The sequence below is a fragment of the Nerophis ophidion genome, linkage group LG22 (genome assembly GCF_033978795.1).
Source record: "Nerophis ophidion isolate RoL-2023_Sa linkage group LG22, RoL_Noph_v1.0, whole genome shotgun sequence".
In the NCBI taxonomy this organism is placed as follows: Eukaryota; Metazoa; Chordata; class Actinopteri; order Syngnathiformes; family Syngnathidae; genus Nerophis; species Nerophis ophidion.
Window position 1 is genome coordinate 14,858,448 of NC_084632.1, and position 21,751 is coordinate 14,880,198.

The window sequence follows — 21,751 nt, forward strand, 5'->3', positions numbered from 1 at the left end:
TGATGAGTAACCATGGTAATGAACAAAAACAGGAAAACGAATATTAAACAGCAGAGTCATATGAAAATGGAACAAAAACAACAATAACATGAGAAAATCCGCGTACGAATCTTAACATCTTCTCCGTTATGCGAGTCCCGTTGTAACAGTTGCCAAGTCAGTCGCACCCGAGGAAGTACAGTGTAAGTGCTGCCCACCGTCTTCCCATTAATGTGTCAAGAAAAAGCACTCAGCTCGAGTTTCACGCTGGGCGAAAGACTGTTACGCTTTCATCCAGGCATTTTCATTAATTTTTCAAGAAATATTTCACGGACTCGGTAGTCGCCTTGGAAATAACCTGAAAGGGCCGCATGTTTTTAATGCCCATTTCTTCCCTTGTATGTATGCTCGGGTGCCATACCATGGAGTCTTGTCATCTGTTTTCACATAATCATAAACCAGGGGTCACCAAAGCGGTGCCCGCGGGCACCAGGTAGCCCGTAAGGACCAAATAAGTAGCCTGCTGGCCTGTTCTAAAAATAGCTCAAATAGCAGCACTTACCAGTTAGCTGCCTCTATTTTATTAATTGTATTTATTTACTAGCAAGCTGGTCTCGCTTTGCTTGACATTTTTAATTCTAAGAGAAACAAAACTCAAATAGAATTTGAAAATCCAAGAAAATATTTTAAAGACTTGGTCTTCACAAGGGACGGCGTGGCGCAGTGGGAGAGTGGCCGTGCGCAACCTGAGGGTCACTGGTTCAAATCCCACCTAGAACCAACCTTGTCACGTCTGTTGTGTCCTGAGCAAGACACTTCACCCTTGCTCCTGATGGGTGCTGGTTGGCGCCTTGCATGGCAGCTCCCTCCATCAGTGTGTGAATGTATGTGTGAATGGGTAAATGTGGAAGTGGTGTCAAAGCGCTTTGAGTACCTTGAAGGTAGAAAAGCGCTATACAAGTACAACCCATTTATCATTTATTCACTTGTTTAAATACTTTCATTTACTTCTTTTTACTTTGCTTCTTATAACTTTCAGAAAGACAATTTTAGAGAAGAAATACAACCTTAAAAATGATTTTAGGATTTTTAAACACATATATCTTTTTACCTTTTAAATTCCTTCCTCTTCTTTCCTGATAATTTAAATCAATATTCAAGTAATTTTTTTTTTTTTTATTGTAAAGAACAATAAATACATTTGAATTTAATTCTTCAGTTTAGCTTCTGGTTTTTCGACGAAGAATATTTGTGAAATATTTCTACAAACTTATCATAATTCAAATTCTAAAAAATTATTTTGGCAAATCCAAAAAATCTGTAGAATCAAATTTAAAACTTATTTCAAAGTCTTTTGAATCTATTTTAAAATTTTTGTCCTGGAAAATCTTGAAAAAATAATGATTTGTCTTTGTTAGAAATATAGCTTAGTCCAATTTGTTATATATTCTAACAAAGTGTCATCAAAAATATATAATTATTGTGAGAAATCTTTAAGATGATCAGTGTTTCCACAAAAATAAATATCATTAATTATTAATAATAACATAGAGTTTAAGGTAAGTTGAGCAAATTGGCTATTTCTGGCAATTTATTTAAGTGTGTATCAAACTGGTAGCCCTTCGCATTAATCAGTACCCAAGAAGTAGCTCTTGTCATAAACAGTACACTGCAGAAAGTCAGTGTTCAAAAGCACGAAAATAAAATAAAATAAAAATAGGGGTATTTTATTTGAATTAAGCAAAATTTTCTGCCAATAGAACAAGAAAATGTGGCTTGTCAAGACTTTTCAAAACAAGTAAAATTAGCTAACCTCAATGAATCAAAAATACCTTAAAATAAGTATATTCTCACTAATAACAAGTGCACTTTTATTGGTAGAAAAAAAAAAGACCTTTTTGCTCAATATGTTGAAAAATATTCCTAAATTAAGTAAATGCTAGTGGCATTATCTTGACATAAAGAAAGAAATTATTACTTTAAAAAAGTACTTTTATACGTGTGGATGTTGTTGACACAGCTTTGCAACAGTTGATATTCTAGTTTCAAACATATTTTACTCAATATAGGTCATGACATCTCAGCTACGACCTGTAATATCTTACTGAGATCATTTAGGACCAAAACCCTTTAAACAAGAAAAACACTCCAACATAAAATCTGCTTAGTGAGAATAATTATCTTATCAGACAGAAAATAAGCAAATATCACCCTGTTTTGAGATATTTAATCTTACTTAGATTTCAGTTTTTGCAGTGTACCCAAGAAGTAGCTCTTGGTTTCAAAAAGGTTGGTGACCCCTGTCATAAACAGTACACTGCAGAAAGTCAGTGTGCAAAAGCAAGAAAAGAAAAAAAATTGGGGGGGTATTTTATTTGAATTAAGCAAAATTATCTGCCAATAAAACAAGAAAATGTGGCCGTGTCAATACTTTCCCAAACAAGTAAAATTAGCTAATCTCAATGAACCCCAAAATACCTTAAAATAAGTATATCCTCACTAAGAACAAGAGCACTTTTCTTGGTAGAAAAAAGAGACCTTTTTGCTCAATATGTTGAAAAATATTCTTAAATTAAGTAAACGCTAGTGCCATTATCTTGACATAATGATATGCGCTCGGAATTATATTTCTTGAAACCAGCAAACTTATACTAAAAACTAATTTAATGTTCTCAATGGAAAGGCAACGAGGCAACCACTTGTTACTCTCAGGGTCTCCCAGCCCATGGGTCGGCAACCAGCGGCTCTGGAGCTCCATGTGGCTCTTTAGCGCCGCCCCAGTGGCTCTCTGGAGCTTTTTCAAAAATGTATGAAAAATGGAAAAAGCTGAGGGGGAAAAAAACATATATATTTTTTTTAATATGGTTTCTGTAGGAAGACAAACATGACACAAACCTCCCTAATTGTTATAAAGCACACTGTTTATATCAAACATGCTTCACCGATTCGAGAATTTGGTGAGCACCGTGTTGTCCTACTAATTTTGGTGGTCCTTGAACTCACCGTAGTTTTTTTTACATGTACAGTATAACTTTCTCCGACTTTCTAAGACGTGTTTTATGCCACTTCTTTTTCTGTCTCATTTTGTCCACCGAACGTTTACCATTGTGCATGGATGCACAAAGGTGAGTTTTGTTGATGTTATTGACTTGTGTGGAGTGCTAATCAGACATATTTGGTCACTGCATGACTGCAAGCTAATCGATGCTAACATGCTATTTAGGCTAGCTGTATGTACATCATTGCATCATTTTTTAAAATTTTATTTTATTTTATTTTAATCTTCTATTTTTTTCTCCCATTCCCCCCACTTGTTTACCTGTACCTCACCTTTTTTGTAAGGGGCGCTGGAAGCCGGCAGACCCGTCAGCGATCCTGTTCTGTCTCCCTGTAATGTTTGTCTAATCTTGAATGGGATTGTGCGGAAAATTTAAATTTTCCTGAAGGAATAAATAAAGTACTATCTAATATAATCTAATTATGCCTCATTTGTACCTATATTTGAGCTCATTTAGTTTCCTTTAAGTCCTCATAATTAAATTTATATCTCATGACACACTATCTGTATGTAATATGGCTTTTAATTCTTTTGCGGCTCCAGACGTATTTGTTTTTGTATTTTTGGTCGAATAAGGCTCTTTCAAAGTTTTGGGATGCCTGCTCAGGCAAATCGTATGGTCTTAAGATGCATTTTTCCATCGACAACATGACATCATTGCGCCAAGTGCGTGCTCTTTCAGTCAATTAGTGCGCATATATACAGCCCGGCCCGCGGCCAAATTTTTTTTAATTGTAATTTTGAAGAATTTATCTTAATGTGCATGAAGTATTTTTGTTCAAATTTGTTTGAAATGTCACATGTTAGATCTTTAAATATTAACTGTCCGTTTACTGTACTGTGCCAACTGTACTACTATATGAGTACCTATTTTCTATTGTGTCATTGAAAATAAAACAGCAAACTCCATTTGGCTGTGATATGTTTTAATTATAAGACACATTCTGTGGTAAACTGTATTTTTCATGTTTTTCTGTGTTGTTTTGCACATCATGTTTTTACTCTCACTCTCGCCCACAGTCTGGAGTGCAGCTAACGCTGGGCAATCATGCACACCTGATAGCTGATTAGGTGGGCTATTTAGTCTGGGTGCTGACGGCCTGTCAGGGCCGGAACTTTGTATCCACTGCAAGTACTCTCACACGTGTCTTGGCATCCTACAAACCTACAGTCTTTCAAGTCTGTTTTTGTGCTCCTCTCAGGTTTGCTTATTTTATATCCTAGCTTCGTCTAGCGTTTTCTGTTCAAATTTTGATTGTTTGATATAGTTATTTATTCATGGTGTGTTTTGTTTTTCCACCATCGCTTTTTGTTTATTTTTGCTACGTTCCACTTCCACCTAAATAAAGGAAGAATTTACTATATCATTCTACGTCTCTGCATCCTTGGGATCCACTCTCCAAGTTACGTAACAGAAAAGTTCCGGCCAAATATATGGAACCCGCAGAGACCGATCCCTGGAAAAGGGTTTTTCAAGGCCAGGCCCAACGCATCAGTCAGCAGGGGGACCAGCTAGACCACCTGGGCCGGGGCCTACAGAGTCTGTCGGAGCGGCAAGACGCCATGTTGGAGCGTATGAACGAACTACTAGCCGCCGTCGTTCCCACTTCGACCACTGGACAAGACCCGGCACCCGCTCAGCCCATGCCACCCGCTACAACCACCAATATGCGGCTATCCCGTCCTGAACGTTTTTCCGGAGATGGGGATGACGTAAGACACTTCCTGACACAATGCGAACTACACTTTGAGCTTAACTCTTCCGCTTTCACTTCTGAGCGAGCTAAAGTTGCTTTTGTCATCACTCACCTGTCTGGCCGGGCAGGCACCTGGGCTACTGCTGAGTGGAACCGTCAGACCACCACCATTTCCTCATATGCAAGCTTCTCCAAAACTTTGAAACAAATATTCCAACAACGGCTCCCAGGCAGAGAAGCAGCGAGATCCCTCTTCCGGCTGCAGCAGGGGTCACGACGGGTCGCGGAGTACGCGATCGAGTTCCGAACCTTGGCCGCCGATTGTGACTGGGGTCCTTCGGCGCTGTTAGACGCTTTCTTCATGGGGCTTGCGGACGAAATTCGGCATTTATTAATCCCGATGTCACTGCCGACGGACTTGGACTCACTCATCGAGCTGGCTGTGCAGATCGACTTCCGCCTACGGGAAGAGAGAAGGGACCGACGAGGGAGACAAGCCCTGCCTAACAGCCACTCAGCGTCTGCCAGACCAAACGTCTACAAGACGGAGCAATTCATCCCCGAAGACACCTTCCCCCCGTGGCAGAGAGACGAACCGATGCAATTGGGTGGTCGCCGACTCTCCACCGCCGAAAGGGAGCGCCGTCTTCGGCTTCATCTCTGCCTATACTGCGGGGATCCTGGTCATCAAATCTCCCGCTGCAAGGTACTACCTCATCCTACCACACGGCCACGATTGCGCACGCAATCACCCGATGAAACGTCCACCAGAGGTCGCCGTTCTCCTCCATTGGCCGCAGGCAGAATGCAACTAAAAGGTACTTTGTATTGGTCTAACCAACAAATAGACATTTCTGCTCTTATTGACTCTGGGGCAGATGACAATTTTTTGGACTTTGAATTTATGAAACGTCATTTGATTCCTGTTATAAAATTGCATGAACCCAAAGAGGTGTATTCTCTCGATGGGCGCCTGTTAGCCAGTATTACCCACCAGACCCACCCACTCAACTTGCACTTGTCTGGTAATCATAGTGAAAAAATAATTTTTTATATTGTGCCTTCACGGTCCGCGCCCGTCATTTTGGGAATAACCTGGCTACAGAAACACAATCCGCACATAGACTGGTCTCGTGCTGCTATTATTAATTGGAGTGTTACTTGCCACACACATTGCCTCCGTTCTGCCACAGGTTCTCACACACCGCCACCTATCGCTATCATAGAGAACATAGACCTGACAAACGTGCCTAAGAACTATCATGACTTGAGAGCGGTGTTTAGCAAGGATAGTGCATTTTCACTTCCTCCCCACCGACCATACGATTGTGGCATCGATTTGCTAGCCGGTGCGGCGTTACCATCAACCCGCTTATACCAAGTATCGAACACTGAACGTAAAGCGTTGGAGGAGTACATCAATACGTCTATTGCCGCGGGTCTCATTCGTCCTTCGACCTCACCTGTTGCCGCGGGGTTTTTCTTTGTCGAAAAGAAGGATAAGTCCCTACGGCCGTGTATTGACTACCGCGCCCTTAATCAGATTACAATCAAGAATAAATACCCTCTTCCACTTCTGGATTCGGCCTTTACTCCCTTACAGACTGCTAGATTTTTTACTAAACTCGATCTCCGTAACGCTTACCATCTCGTTCGCATCCGAGAGGGGGATGAATGGAAGACCGCATTCAACACTCCACTCGGACATTTTGAGTATCTTGTCATGCCTTTTGGACTCACTAATGCTCCCGGCGTGTTTCAGGGTCTTATTAATGACATTTTTCGGGACATGACAGGTCAGTTTCTTTTCGTTTACCTGGACGATATATTAATTTATTCATCTACTTTTGACGAACATGTGCAGCAGGTGCGGTTGGTTCTTCAAAGATTACTTGAGAATAAATTGTTCGTCAAAGCGGAAAAATGCGAGTTCCACTCTTCCTCCATTCCCTTCCTAGGGTTTATCATTGAGGAGGGTAGACTCAAACCTGATCCCTCTAAAATAAGTGCAGTTGTAGACTGGCCCATTCCGGTGTCCAGGAAGCATCTTCAGAGATTTTTAGGATTTTCAAATTTTTATCGGCGATTTATTCGAAACTTTAGTCGCGTCGCGGACCCACTTACGAGGCTTACGTCTACTAAGGTCCCATTTGAGTGGACACCCGAAGCCAATTCCGCGTTCTTGAGGTTAAAGGGATTGTTTACCTCGGCTCCTGTTCTCTGTTACCCTGACCGTTCTCTCCAGTTTTTTGTTGAAGTAGACGCTTCTGATTCAGGTGTAGGGGCCGTACTCTCCCAGCAATCCGTCCTCGACCAGAAGTTGCATCCCTGTGCTTTCTTTTCTCGTCGCCTATCCCCTGCTGAGAGGAACTATGACATTGGCAACAGGGAGCTTTTGGCAGTCATCCTGGCTCTTCAAGAGTGGAGACACTGGCTGGAGGGGGCGGAGCTTCCATTCATGATCTACACGGACCACAAGAACTTGGCCTACTTAAGGACCGCACAAAGACTGAACCCACGCCAAGCCAGGTGGTCGCTATTCCTGAACCGTTTTAATTTTGTCATCACTTTCCGACCTGGTTCTCAGAATGGGAAACCTGACGCCTTGTCCCGTCTATACTCTTCGTCATCTGAGAACTCCTCACCTCAACCTATCATCCCACAAAGACACATCATCGGGGGACTTCAGTGGAACATCGAGCAGCAAGTCCTAGAGGCCCTAAGGTCGGACACATCACCTCGGAGCTGTCCACAAGGTCGGCTATTTGTGGTTCCTCGGCTCCGCCCCAGCGTTCTGGATTGGGCACATGGGTCCAAGATTGCTTGCCACCCAGGTATTCGTCGCACTGGCTTCGTCCTCTCCCAGCGCTTTTGGTGGCCATCCATTTTGGCGGACACTAAGGCTTTTGTGGCAGCATGTCGGATCTGCGCCCGGAACAAAGCATCCCACCAGGCCCCGGCAGGACTATTACATCCATTACCCATCCCTTCCCGCCCATGGTCTCACATTGCTGTGGACTTTGTCACAGGACTGCCTCCCTCTGAAGGTAACGACACCATTTTGACCATTGTGGACCGGTTCTCAAAGATGGCCCATTTTGTGGGTCTCCCCAAACTACCCTCAGCCCTCGAAACAGCCCAACTATTAGTACTTCATGCTTTCCGGCTGCACGGCATCCCCTCTGATGTGGTATCTGACAGAGGGCCACAGTTTTCCTCGGCCGTCTGGAAGGCATTCTGCGAATCACTGGGGGCCTCTCCTAGCCTATCCTCCGGCTACCACCCACAGAGCAATGGTCAGACTGAACGGACCAACCAAGACCTGGAGGCGGCAATTCGGTGTACTTGTCATCAACAACCCTCAACTTGGTCTGAGACCCTTCCATGGATCGAATACGCTCACAATTCCCTCATCAGTTCTGCCACAGGCTTGTCGCCATTCCACGTCACCTACGGTTTCCAACCACCTCTTTTTCCTTCTAACCAGTCTAAGGCCGACGTTCCATCCGTTACGGCACACCTGCGTCGAGCTCACCAGGCTTGGCGCAACACCAGGGCAGCACTACAGAAGACATCAGCCAGGAACCAACTTTTAGCCAACCGACATCGCACTCCAGCCCCAAACTACCAGCTGGGACAGGAGGTCTGGCTATCATCTCGGGACTTACCACTTGCCACCGACTCTAGGAAACTGGCTCCCAGGTTCGTTGGACCATATCAAATCGTCAAGATTATTAACCGTGTTGCAGTCAAGCTCCGCCTCCCAAGGTCTCTCAAGTGCCATCCAGTGTTTCACGTTTCCCGCATCAAGCCTGTCTCATCCAGCCCGCTCAGTCCTCCCGAGGTACCACCCCCTCCACCCAGGTTGATCGAGGGTCACCCAGCTTTCACAGTTAACACAATCTTGGATGTGAAAAGAAGAGGTAGAGGTTTCCAATACCTGGTAGACTGGGAGGGGTACGGTCCAGAGGAACGGTCATGGGTTTCAAAGTCTCTTATTTTAGATAAAGATTTGATTAAGGATTTTTATATTCGATTTCCAGACAAGCCAGGTAGGCCGCCAGGTGGCGTCCGTTGAGGGGAGGGGTACTGTGGTAAACTGTATTTTTCATGTTTTTCTGTGTTGTTTTGCACATCATGTTTTTACTCTCACTCTCGCCCACAGTCTGGAGTGCAGCTAACGCTGGGCAATCATGCACACCTGATAGCTGATTAGGTGGGCTATTTAGTCTGGGTGCTGACGGCCTGTCAGGGCCGGAACTTTGTATCCACTGCAAGTACTCTCACACGTGTCTTGGCATCCTACAAACCTACAGTCTTTCAAGTCTGTTTTTGTGCTCCTCTCAGGTTTGCTTATTTTATATCCTAGCTTCGTCTAGCGTTTTCTGTTCAAATTTTGATTGTTTGATATAGTTATTTATTCATGGTGTGTTTTGTTTTTCCACCATCGCTTTTTGTTTATTTTTGCTACGTTCCACTTCCACCTAAATAAAGGAAGAATTTACTATATCATTCTACGTCTCTGCATCCTTGGGATCCACTCTCCAAGTTACGTAACACATTCATGTCAAAATCATGATTTTTTCTTTTTCACGCTTCAAGTGAAAAATGATTGGTGAAGATCGGTCGCTTCATTTCTGTTGGTTTTCCTTTTTTTTTATTTACTTCCCATCAGTGATCTTATTTTGCTAATTTCCTGTTTGTTCCTCGGAGCACTGTTTTCTCCTCACCTGCCGTTGACTGGCAGCCAGTCAACACCTGCTGCCAATCAGCATAAGTCTATTAATGTTTTCACTCGAGCACTCCTCGGTTCTTAAACGATCACACATGCAAAAACTGAAATCTAAGTAAGATTAAATATCTCAAATAAGGGTGATATTTGCTTATTTTTTGTCTGATAAGATAATTCTTCTCACTAATCAGATTTTATATTAGAGTCTTTTACTTGTTTTAAGGGTTTTTGGTCCTAAATGGTCTCAGTAAGATATTACAGCTTGTTGCTGAGATTTTATGACCTATATTGAGTAATACATGCTTAAAACTAGAATATCAATTGTTGCAAAGCTGTGTCAACAACACCCACAAGTATAAAATTACTTTTTTTAAAGTAATAATTTCTTACTTCAAGCATGAAAATATATCATGATTTTGACGAGATTGTGTCTCATATTAAAACAGATGACAGCCAAATGGACTTTGCTGTTTTATTTTCAATGAAACCATAGAAAATACATACTCATATAGTAAGTAGTGCACTTGTTATTAGTGAGAATATACTTATTTTAAGGTATTTTGGGGTTCATTGAAGTTAGGTAATTTTACTTATTTTGGAAAGTCTTGACAAGCCAAATTTTCTTGTTCTATTGGCAGATAATTTTGATTGGTTCAAATAAAATACCCCTCATTTTTGTATTTTTTATTCCCTTTTTTGAACACTGACTTTTTGAAGTGTATGTTTGGAACCTTTGTTTGCAAGACTGCTTCATTTTCTGTCCGCTCTCCCGGTTCTTGCATCTTGGGGTCACGAAAACGGCATCCATTCTTAACATTATTACTTTAAGAAAGTAGTTTTATACATGTGAGTGTTAATGACACAGCTTTTCATCAGTTGATATTTTAGTTTTAAGCAAATTTTACTCAATATAGGTCATAAATTCTCAGCAACAAGCTATAATATCTTACTGAGATCATTTAGGACCAAAACACTTAAATCAAGTAAAAGACTCTAACATAAAATCTGATTAGTGAAAAGAATGATCTTATCAGACAGAAAATAAGCAATAATCACCCTTATTTGCGATATTTAATCTTACTTAGATTTCAGTTTTTGCAGCCTATAAGGCTAATTTCCACAATTGCATAGCAGTTGTGACGCTTAGCAGTCGGATATGGACACAGCGTGAAGGTAGGAATGATGATTTATTTAACACCAACAAAATAGACTAGGAACAAAAACACTTGCACAAGGCACGAAAGACGAAACAAACAGAACTAGCATGGGAGCTAGAAGGAACACAAAGCGCTAGCATGTGAGCTAGGGACAAACAACGGAATAGCGTGAAAGCTAACAAGAACAAAAAGTATTTTACCACTAGCGGGAATAGCGACGTCATCTGTTGCATCGATCAGCAAATTAGACTGCGAGAAAGAATGAACAAAGAAGGCAGGTTTAAATACAGGAACGTGATCACAAGGCAGGTGCGCGTAAAAGACAAAGCAGGTGACACTAATACGTGACTGTGGCAACGGGAACAAAACAGGAAGTGCCACCAGGAACTAAGGAAGTCAAATAACAGAACACGATACAAAGACAGAACAAAATGACAGCGGTGATGTTTGGAATAAACATTAGATAGATGGACGATAGAAACAAGAGTTGCTTGCAAGCCCATTTTGAAGCAAAATTTTCTTTGCGTGTCGCACAATTGTAAAGTTAGTTAGCCAGCTTGACGTTTATTTGGCGTCACTGTGATTTTTTTTGTGGTTATTTTGTCCGATTTTCCACCCCACCGAAGCCCACTTATTCAATTACAGTCGAGAAAGTGTTAGCAGTGGTGACTGGTGTTCACTTGCACCCTTTGTTTATCTTTGTCTGAAACTGTCCCAGTGAGGAAGCTGCACCAACAGGAGCTGTGTTCATTCCCTCGGACAGTGCTTGTCACATTCTGTTTGTAAAGGCACATTATTCTGGAGGGGAGGGAAAAAGTTAATGGTTGAAGACGAAACCGAAAAAGCCGTGCAGTGTTTTTAATGTGAGGACTCACTCTCTTGTAAACATTCCACCACAGTAAATGTATCCACTTCCGCCTGAATATATTGTCGGCGACATTTGCAAACTGAACACAGTGAATTTTAAAACAGTATGATCATATTTTGATTTATTGCAAAGAGGGGTGACACAGGTGGTCTTCAGGTTACAAACGGGTTGTCAAATTCCATTTTTTTAAAGCTGCTGTATGTCAATAATGAGACCACTTGGCTGCTTTGTAACTAATGACCTTGTAAGCTAGATAAGATCTGACCAATCTAAGTCTATTAGAGCAATGGTCCCCAACTTTTTTTGCACCACGGACCGGTTTATTGTGGGCATTATATATATATATATATATATATATATATATATATATATATATGTATATATATATATATATATATATATATATATATATATATATATATAAGAAATACTTGAATTTCAGTGTTCATTTATTTACATACACACACATAACACTCATCTACTCATTGTTGAGTTAAGGGTTAAAATGTCCATCTTTGTTCCAGTCTCTGTCTTTTCTACATTCTATTCTATGTACAGTAGATGACAGTATTGTCCTGTTTAAGAGTGTCACAAGTTCACAACATTGCTGTTTAGGCAGACAAACTGCTTTACGGTAGAGGGAAAAACGTGACTGCTGTTGTTGTGTGTTATTACAGGGCTGGGAGGACTTTAATGAAACTGCCTAACAATAAACCCACATAAGAAACCAAGGACTCGCCCTCGATCATTCTACAGTTATAACGTCATTGGGCAGGCTCGCTCTTTATATTGTGGGAAAGACTGTCGACACGTCACTCAGGTCGCATGGAGCTGGAGGGGGTGTGGCCTCCAGCTCCGCCTGAATTCCGGGAGAAAATTTGTCCTGGGAGGTTTTCGGGAGAGGCGCTGAATATCGGGGGTCTCCCGGAAAAAACGGGAGGGTTGGGAAGTAAGGCTGTAGGTGGAAAGCGGTGGATTGCAGCTGCTTTTAGCTTTAACACAGAGCGGTCAAGCGAACATGTTTGCCTATGTCAACCAGCAAGTTTTTGAATGGGAAAATTGTGATATTAAGTCGGCTCTTACCGGAGACTTCATTGGATTATGCGACCTCATCCTGCAGTTCAAAAAGGCAGATGTGATCTTGGCTCCTCTGCTTCTCTGAGAGACACTGGCGTTCACTGCAGCCCTCCGACTTTCAGGTATGACTTTACAATCTCACTACAACACTATTAAAACAATAAGTAGATAAGGGATCTTCCAGAATTATCCTAGTAAATGTGTCTAATTACATCTGAAACGGTCCCACTGCCGCCGCCTGGAGCCGTCGCCTTTTCTTTTTTTTTTTGTGCTTCACTCTAACTTTCCTCATCCACGAATCATTTATCCTCGCTCAAATAATGGGGAAATTGACGCATTCTCGGTCCGAATAGCTCTTGCTGCAGGAGGCTACGATTATAATCCATGTGAGGATGTGTGGAGCCCTACAACCCGTGACATCACGCGCACATCGTCTGCTACTTCCAGTACAGGCAAGTCTTTTTTATTAGCGACCAAAAGTTGCCAACTTTATCGTCGATGTTCTCTACTAAATCCTTTCAGCGAAACAATGGCAATATCGCGAAATGATCAAGTATGACACACAGAATGGTCCTGTTATCCCCGTTTAAATAGGAAAATCTGATTTCAGTAGGCATTTAATGCGTTATTCCAAATAAACAGACATGGGCTGGATCTCAAGTACGTGTTTACATTCGTACAATTCCATACACATATAGGCCCGTCAGGGGTCATGTATAACCAGAAGCCGTTATTTCTTCTCCCAGTGGGGCCCCCGTGATTAGAAACCTCCATTTATCGAGGGCAAACAATGCCAAGAGAGCGGCAAGAGCGCAGACAGCTGCTCTAAAGCCCATAAACCTCATTTGCATATTTTACTTTCTGCCTCCTCAGAACTCTCTGACACGCCTGCGAGTTTGTCTCCTGCCTCATCACTTGTAAATTCCAAACGGATTAGCCCCACCCCAGTCTCTGACACGTCGGTAAGAAACAGATTCGATTTAAAGAAAAAAAAAAAAAAAAAATGTAATAAATAACTCCCAGGGCCGCTTGTCAAGGCGCGATTGCTAATCTGTGAGGGAGGATTTGAATAAGTCCTCAGTGGCTCCGCGCTCTCTCTCTTTCTCCGCTCTTCACTTTCTCTCATCCCTCTCTTGGCGGCCGCCTTAGAAATGGGGGTGGGGGGGCCTCTTCGAGAGCCCATCGTGCTAAGTGAGATTAATTTCAACATCATAAATAACCAGGAGCAGGTCACAGGAGGGAGCTGGGAGAATGTATTCTGACTTTGCTTCACCGTTTCAATCCATGCTCTTAATCCGCGTCTTTGTTTCCGCCCGGTTTTTAAAGAGCCACGCCGGGACTCCTCATTATGACATTGTTGTCTGCATTGTCTCCGCCGTCTTCATTTAAACGGGCTCCCCCCCCGATGATGTCTCGTAAATAACATTCCGTCTATTGTTATGATCGTCGTTATCTTTACGAGCGGCGTATTTCCGACCGGTCGCGCCGTAAATCTGCGCGGCTGAAAGGGGTTTGCCATCAATTAGTCGAATCGCTCGCGGAGACGTTTTCTAGCGGTTTCATTTTAGGCCCTGTTTACAGTAAGGTTATCCCACCAAACTAAGAATCTAGATATCCGGTCAGGACAACCCTCACTCTTTTGCCTTCACCTTCATTGTCCTTTCGATTTTGGTGACTTCATATACTCTGGACCTAGACGTTGAGTCTGTGACATACATGGCGGACAATAACTGACACAGTCTGCTTTGCCAATCCAAATGCATTTGCTGTTTTCCATAGTTAGTTTTCCCTAAGGTAATACAAAGCACACACTACCTTTTTTATCACATCCACGGGAGCTCGCATTCTCGTCGACTCTCCCTTGACAAATGAACAAAGTCTTTCGCACATTGGAGAGTTCTCTAGCCATCCGAGAAGTGTTGTATCCCAAATAGCTGCAATCGCTTTCTCTTAAGGTATTCATGTGTGATTTTCACAAGCATGTAGAACAGGGGTCGGGAACCTTTTTGGCTAAGAGAGCCCTCCATCCATCCATTTTCTACCGCTTATTCCCTTTCGGGGTCGCGGGGGGCGCTGGCGCCTATCTCAGCTACAATCGGGCAGAAGGCGGCGTACACCCTGGACAAGTCGCCACCTCATCACAGGGCCAACACAGATAGACAGACAACATCCACACTCACATTCACACACTAGGGCCAATTTAGTGTTGCCAATCAACCTATCCCCAGGTGCATGTCTTTGGAGGTGGGAGGAAGCCGGAGTACCCGGAGGGAACCCACGCATTCACGGGGAGAACATGCAAACTCCACACAGAAAGATCCCGAGCTTGGATTTGAACCCAGGAGTGCAGGAATTTCGTATTGTGAGGCAGACGCACTAACCCCCCTTCCACCGTGAAGCCCGCTAAGAGAGCCAAGAAGCCAAATATTTGAAAATGTATTTCCGTGAGAGCCATATAATATATTTTTTAACACTGAACACAACTAAACACGTGCATTTTTAAGTAAGACCAACATTTCTAGAGTATAATAGGTATCTTATTCTTTAAATAACATTGTTATTCTGAAGCTAACTGTGGATGGGGGCGTGGCCTGCTGGCTTTCAGTGAAGCGGGGTTTTGCCAGCATCGGCCTCGAAATCAGCGACAGGTGCGTAGCTGGCCCACCTGCGCCTTGTTATCTAATCACCTGTCACTCTGTTATAAGCAGCAGCCAGGAGGAGAGACTGGGTTGGGGCTTGAGCCAGAGCGCGAGTGACAACGAAAGAGAAAAAGACAATAGCTGAAAAGAAACTGAGAGACTTATTGAAAAATTTAAATATATTGTAGCCCTGAAACAGGCTCTCATGTCGGTGCTTGGTGGTCTGAAGAACATCTAGGAATGCAAGCCCCACACTAACCAATAATAAATAAATAACTTCTTACCATTAAAGCAACTTCTTGAACAGGTGCGGTTAAAAACGGATGGATGGATGGATTAAAAATGCATGAGGATGTTTTATATTTTGAACATTATTTTTAACACTGTGATTACAAGTGGAATTATTAATTACTTATCGTGTCAAGCAATGTCAGCTCAGATTTATCTGAGAGCCAGATGCAGTCATGAAAAGAGCCACATCTGGCTCTAGAGCCATAGGTTCCCTACCCCTGATGTAGAAGAAGGAGAAAAACGGGCATGTCTGGTTGACTTGGTTGACTCGATTTCATATTTCCAGTGGTTAGCACCTGAGTTACGAAACCGCTTTTTTATGAAGCTGGTTGTGGCGCGTTCTTTCTGATGTCACTTCCTGCGTGTGCGTGGTCTTTCTGGCGTCACTTCCTCTCCGAACTCACTTTGTAAATGATCATTGAGTCCATACAAAGCTAAGTGCCGGAGATTCAAAACATACAGGACTGACTTACCCGTGTAAAAAATTGTCCGAGGAGGGGGACCTTAAACAATTGTTTAGTGTGGCTTAAATGGGGCTTAGGTTAAATAATTATTTGTTTATGTTACGACTGGTTGGCATAGTGATGCCAAATTTGTCCCTTCGTGGATGCGTCGACATGAACACAGCAACGATAAGTTTAAATGATTTATTAAACTTAACAAAAGCAGGCTATGAACGAAAACACTGGCGCTAACAGACAAAATAAACCAAGGGCGCTAGCATCAAAGCTAGGAATAGAAAACAGAAAAACCATACTTGGCACGAAGGCACACAAAAAGGAAAAACCATTAATCAGCGTGAGAGCTGGAATAAAACAAAGGCTTAGCGTTAAAAGCTAGCGAGAATATACATACGGTAGTAGACAGTTGTGAATGTTGCTCGAAGGCAAATTCATTGTTTTTCCTTTTTGTGTGCCTTCGTGCCAAGTATAGTTTTTCTGTTTTCTATCCCTAGCTTTTATGCTAGCGCCCTTGGTTTATTTTGTCTGTTAGCTCCAGTGTTTTTGTTCATACCCTGCTTTTGTTAAGTTTAATAAATCTTTTAAACTTACCGTTGCTGTGTTCATGTCGACGCATCCACGAAGGGACGAATTTGGCATCACTATGCCAACCAGTCGTAACAGTAGTTTGTTTTCACGCAACGTAACGTCAGGTATGCTTTTCTCTCTAGCTCATTAGCTCAGCCACCTAGTCATCTTTAACTCACATGCTAATCAGCTTTGTTTTTACTTTTTATGCCTTCATGCCAAGTCTTAGTTCTTTATTTTTCTTAGCTTTCACGCCAGCGTCTTTTTTTTCCCTTTTTATTAGCTCCAGTGTTTTTTGTTCGGAGCTCACCCTTTGTTAATAATTTTTTTGGATCCTACCTTTGTTGTGTTCTTCGTTTAACGCATCCACGAGGGAATCGAACCCGGTACCACGATGCCGAACCGGCGTTACAGTTTACGTGGTTAAAGGACTTAGTGTAGACATGGCCTTAGTCACTGCCTGGGTCGTCAGGGGCTTAGAATTCAGCATTAACCACCTTTTCCAGCCCCGTGATTTTATATTTTAAGTACAAATGACGATGGTTTTATGCCACGGTGCACACACTATAATACAGAAATACCAAACATAAAAAGCAGCAGTTAAGACACAAAGCACCCGGTTTTTCATCCAGAGTGCCTCTGTGTTTGGGCAGAAGTAATTTGTACAGTGGTACCTTGAGATCAGCTTTAATTGGTTCTATGACACAGCTCGTCCCTTGCAAAAAAACAGCCTCGCCCGTTGAAATTAATGAAAATACTTTAATTAGTGTTTACCCCCATAAAACACCACAATTTCAACATGAAAAACAAACTTTTTAACTATGAAAAACAATACAAGACAATACAGTAGTTTTATGGTGTAACGTAATAATAATGTGCAGCATCTATTTTGGAGATCGGACTCCTACGATATTTCTTTCGAGCCGCTTTTTTGTCAGCAGCTTCTCCGTATTTTCATGGATAAATGTCCGCCGTTTAGGTATTATTTGAACATTCTTTGCTGGAGTTTTTGACTGACTTGGTTTCAGTTTTGTGCAGACCAGCAATGCTTTGCTCAAACTACTTTTATATGTATATTTTAAATTCAAGGAATATAATCGACTTCCAGACCCGATGTTTGGGTTGGCTCTTATGCCATCTTATGGTGGGGAGGCTCTGTTACATGTAACCCATAACAATTAGCAGAGAGACAGGTTGCATCCCCCAAAAAATGGTAAGCTGTGGCACTCGAATCCTGAGGCACCACTGTGTATGAAAAATAGAATAAAACGACTATTTTACAGTACTGGAAGAAAATACTCCAAAAATGTTTTTACATTTTTAGGTGTATCGAAATCTACAAGGACAGACACCTGCACTGTAACTACGATTTATGTTATTTCACGGTAATATAAGTCAAATCAAAGGCAAAGTTATTTACTGTATATGACTATTTAATTCCATTTTTATTTTTGGACACACCTTCTCATTCAATCTGTTTTCTTTATTTTCATGACTATTTACATTGTAGATTGTCACTGAAGGCATCAAAACTATGAATGAATACATGTATAGTTATATACTTCACAAAAAAAGGGGAAATAACTGAAAACACGTTTTGTATTCTAGTTTCTTCAAAATAACCACCCTTTGCTCTGATTACTGCTTTGTACGTTCTTGGCATTCTCTCGATGAGCTTCAAGCACACCTTTGAAGGGAAAACAGTTTCAGGTGACTACCTCTTGAAGCTCATCGAGAGAATGCCATGAGTGTGCAAAACAGTAATCACAGCAAAGGGTGGCTATTTTAAAGAAACTAGAATATAAAACATGTTTTCAGTTATTTCCCCTTTTTTTGTGAAGTATATAACTATACATGTATTCATTCATAGTTTTGATGCCTTTAGTGACAATCTACAATGTAAATAGTCAGGAAAAAAAAAAAAAAAAAACACTGAATGAGACTGTGTGTCTAAACTTTTGACCTGCGCTGTTTATTGTCCATACTGTATTTTGTCTCGTCTTGTCTTGTCTCATACTAGTAGTGGTACTATTGTATTGTTAGTGTACAGGAGTTTTTCTTATTTTTGTTAATGTGGTATTGGTCTTTTGATTGATTGATTGATACTTTTATTAGTAGATTTCACACTTCAGTACATATTCCGTACAATTGACCACTAAATGGTAACACCCGAATAAGTTTTTCAACTTGTTTAAGTCGGGGTCCACGTTAATCAATTCATGGTACAAATATATACTATCAGCATAATACAGTCACCAGACAGGTTAATCATCATTGTATGTACATTGAATTATTTACATTATTTACAATCCGGGGGGTGGGGTGAGGAGCTTTGGTTGATATCAGTACTTCAGTCATCAACAATTGCATCAACAGAGAAATGTGGACATTGAAACAGTGTAGGTCTTACTTAGTAGGATATGTACAGCCAGCAGAGAATATAGTGAGTTCAGATAGCATAAGAACAAGTATAAACATTAGAAGTACATTTGATTATTTACATTAGGTTGTTTATAATCCAGGGAGATGGGATGTGAATGGAGGAGGGTATTAGTAAAGTGTTGAAGTTGCCTGGAGGTGTTGTTTTAGAGCGGTTTTGAAGGAGGATAGAGATGCACTTACTTTTACACCTGTTGGGAGTGCATTCCACATTGATGTGGCATAGAAAGAGAATGAATTAAGACCTTTTTTAGATCGAATCTGGGTTTAACGTGGTTTGTGGAGCTCCCCCTGGTGTTGTGGTTATTGCGGTCAATTACGTTAAGGAAGTAGTTCGACATGTACTTCGGTATCAAGGAGGTGTAGCGGATTTTATAGACTAGGCTCAATGCAAGTTGTTTTACTCTGTCCTCCACCCTGAGCCAGCCCACTTTGGAGAAGTGGGTCGGATTGAGGTGTGATCTGGGGTGGAGGTCTAAAAGTAACCGGACTAGCTTATTCTGGGATGTTTGGAGTCTAGATTTGAGGGTTTTGGAGGTGATGTGGTAACAGGAGATGCAAGCGTAATCGAAGAAGGGTTGAATGAGAGTTCCCGCTAGAATCCTCAAGGTGCTTTTGTGCTTTTTCTTGTATTATATTGTTTACATTAAATGTGGAATGAGTGAGAGGGGTTGGGATATTATAAGCATCTGCTTTATCCAACTCCTTTTCTAGCCTAGCACACATATCTCTGCCAAGATGTAAACATGTGTTGTACAATCTGTTGTTGTATTGTGCAGGTTTTAAATAAATACTTCAATTCAATATATATATATATATATACATATATATATACACACACACACACAGGTACCATTAAGGTAAGAAATGTGGCATATTAAGACCCTTTTAAAAAGCAATATGCAAATAAAATGCATTAATATCTTCCAGGCTCACCATATATGTGGTTCTTTTTTGAACACCTAGTTTTCCTGTTCCATCCTGGGTTTGATTCTTTTTTTTATTTTTTTTATCAGTGAGTAAGCTCTGGAGTGGTTTAGGCCAAATTACATTTTTGGCGCAGGTGTTTTCAAAAATCCTCCATTGGCCTCACATTGTGTATTTTGCACCCACTGGCTTTTTGTCTGAACAATGTCGTCAATATCCCGGGGCCCCGCTGTGCTAAAAGTCTTTGTGTGTCTGACTCCCAATCTGCGGTGCACTTCCACACGCACACACGGACTCACACAACTCGCCATGCCCCGTGCGACACAAGCGAGCATTTTCTCCGCCATGTCGGGATTTAAGAATACAAGCTTGGCAAACAAAAAATACAAATAAATGAAACGCCCGGGGACCAGTGCAATTTAAACAGGATTGACCCTAAGTCAAGCGCCCTGACTTCGGGTGAATTTGCGTGTGTTGGGTCTCCATTTATTTGCCAATGTCGGGGCCTGTTCCGCCTTGTTTACTGTTAAGAGGATGAAAATGAACCGCCAAATAGTGCTCCTTTTTATAAGCCTGTTTATACATGCTAATACTGGAGGCTGTTTTGCAACCGCAGCACCCCCGCTGGATGCAACTCAATCAACACAACGGTCCTTTCGCCACAAACACACACTCACACACACACACACACATGCACAATAAATCATCATTACCAAGAACGGAAAAAAATATATATAAGACACGTCTAAATGCTCTACCGTGACTGATAAATGGTAACCCTTTAATTGGCGCCTTAGAAACATACAGCTGTTAGTAATGATTGTACACGTTAACGTTTTCATGGCCTTTTCAGTACTTGCAAGGTGTGACAGCTGCCGACGTCAGCTTTGGCTAATACCGCACTCTCCCCGTCTTAAGTCATTTTCTCTAATCTCCCCGCGGCCGCTTCAAAGTTGCATTCCTGGTATGGATGTGAAAGGAGCTTCTTATGCTTTGCTGGCTTTTTCAAGACTTGGACGATTTAGCGGAGATTAACTCTTACCTTAAAGGTACGGCGCGTTTAAAAGACTTGGAATTGTTTTATTAGGTGAGTGTGCACAAGGCGAAACCCCCCTTCGAGGGGTTAGTCTCGAATGTAATAAAAATCCGCTCAATATCTCTTCGAGCGTTTGCTCTCATGCGAGTCATCGTTTTAAGAAAATCCTTCTGCAATAAAAAACATTGCTATTTATTTTCCTACATGAATTGCTTAGCACGGCCGGCATTTTCAGTTGGGCCCGCCAGATGTCATAGGTTTTATAATGAATCTGGCTCGCCGGGTGCCAATAGCTTCATTTTGAATTTCTGATCGCCTAATCGTTGTAAATTTGATACTATTTTGTGGACAGCGTGAGTAAAGCGTTGAATTTAAGTGTGCACTGTCAGGCTTGGACATGGATGGTGTGTGCTCCTTCGACGCAGCGGGATTACAGGACGAGCCAGGCGTGAATTTAGGTACATGTTTTTTATTTATACTCAAAATACAATAAATAAGGCAAAACAAAAAGCGCGCTCGATGGCGGATAATAATTCATACTAAAACTTAGAACAAAAACAGCACAATGGCATGACTATATACAAAGAAAACCAAACTAGCACTGTGGCATAAATACACAAACTTACATGGCATGGAACTGTGGACGAGGGTGTGAAGGTTGGAACAGCATGGGTAGGGTGCGTGCGAGTATGAAGATCCCAAAATGATGAACAGAAAGAAAATTACTTAAAAACTGGCTGTGATAATCAGGAACAGGTGTGGGACTGAGGGCAGGGGCATGACAAGGTGGGAATTAATGCGTTGGCATGGAAACAAACAAAAC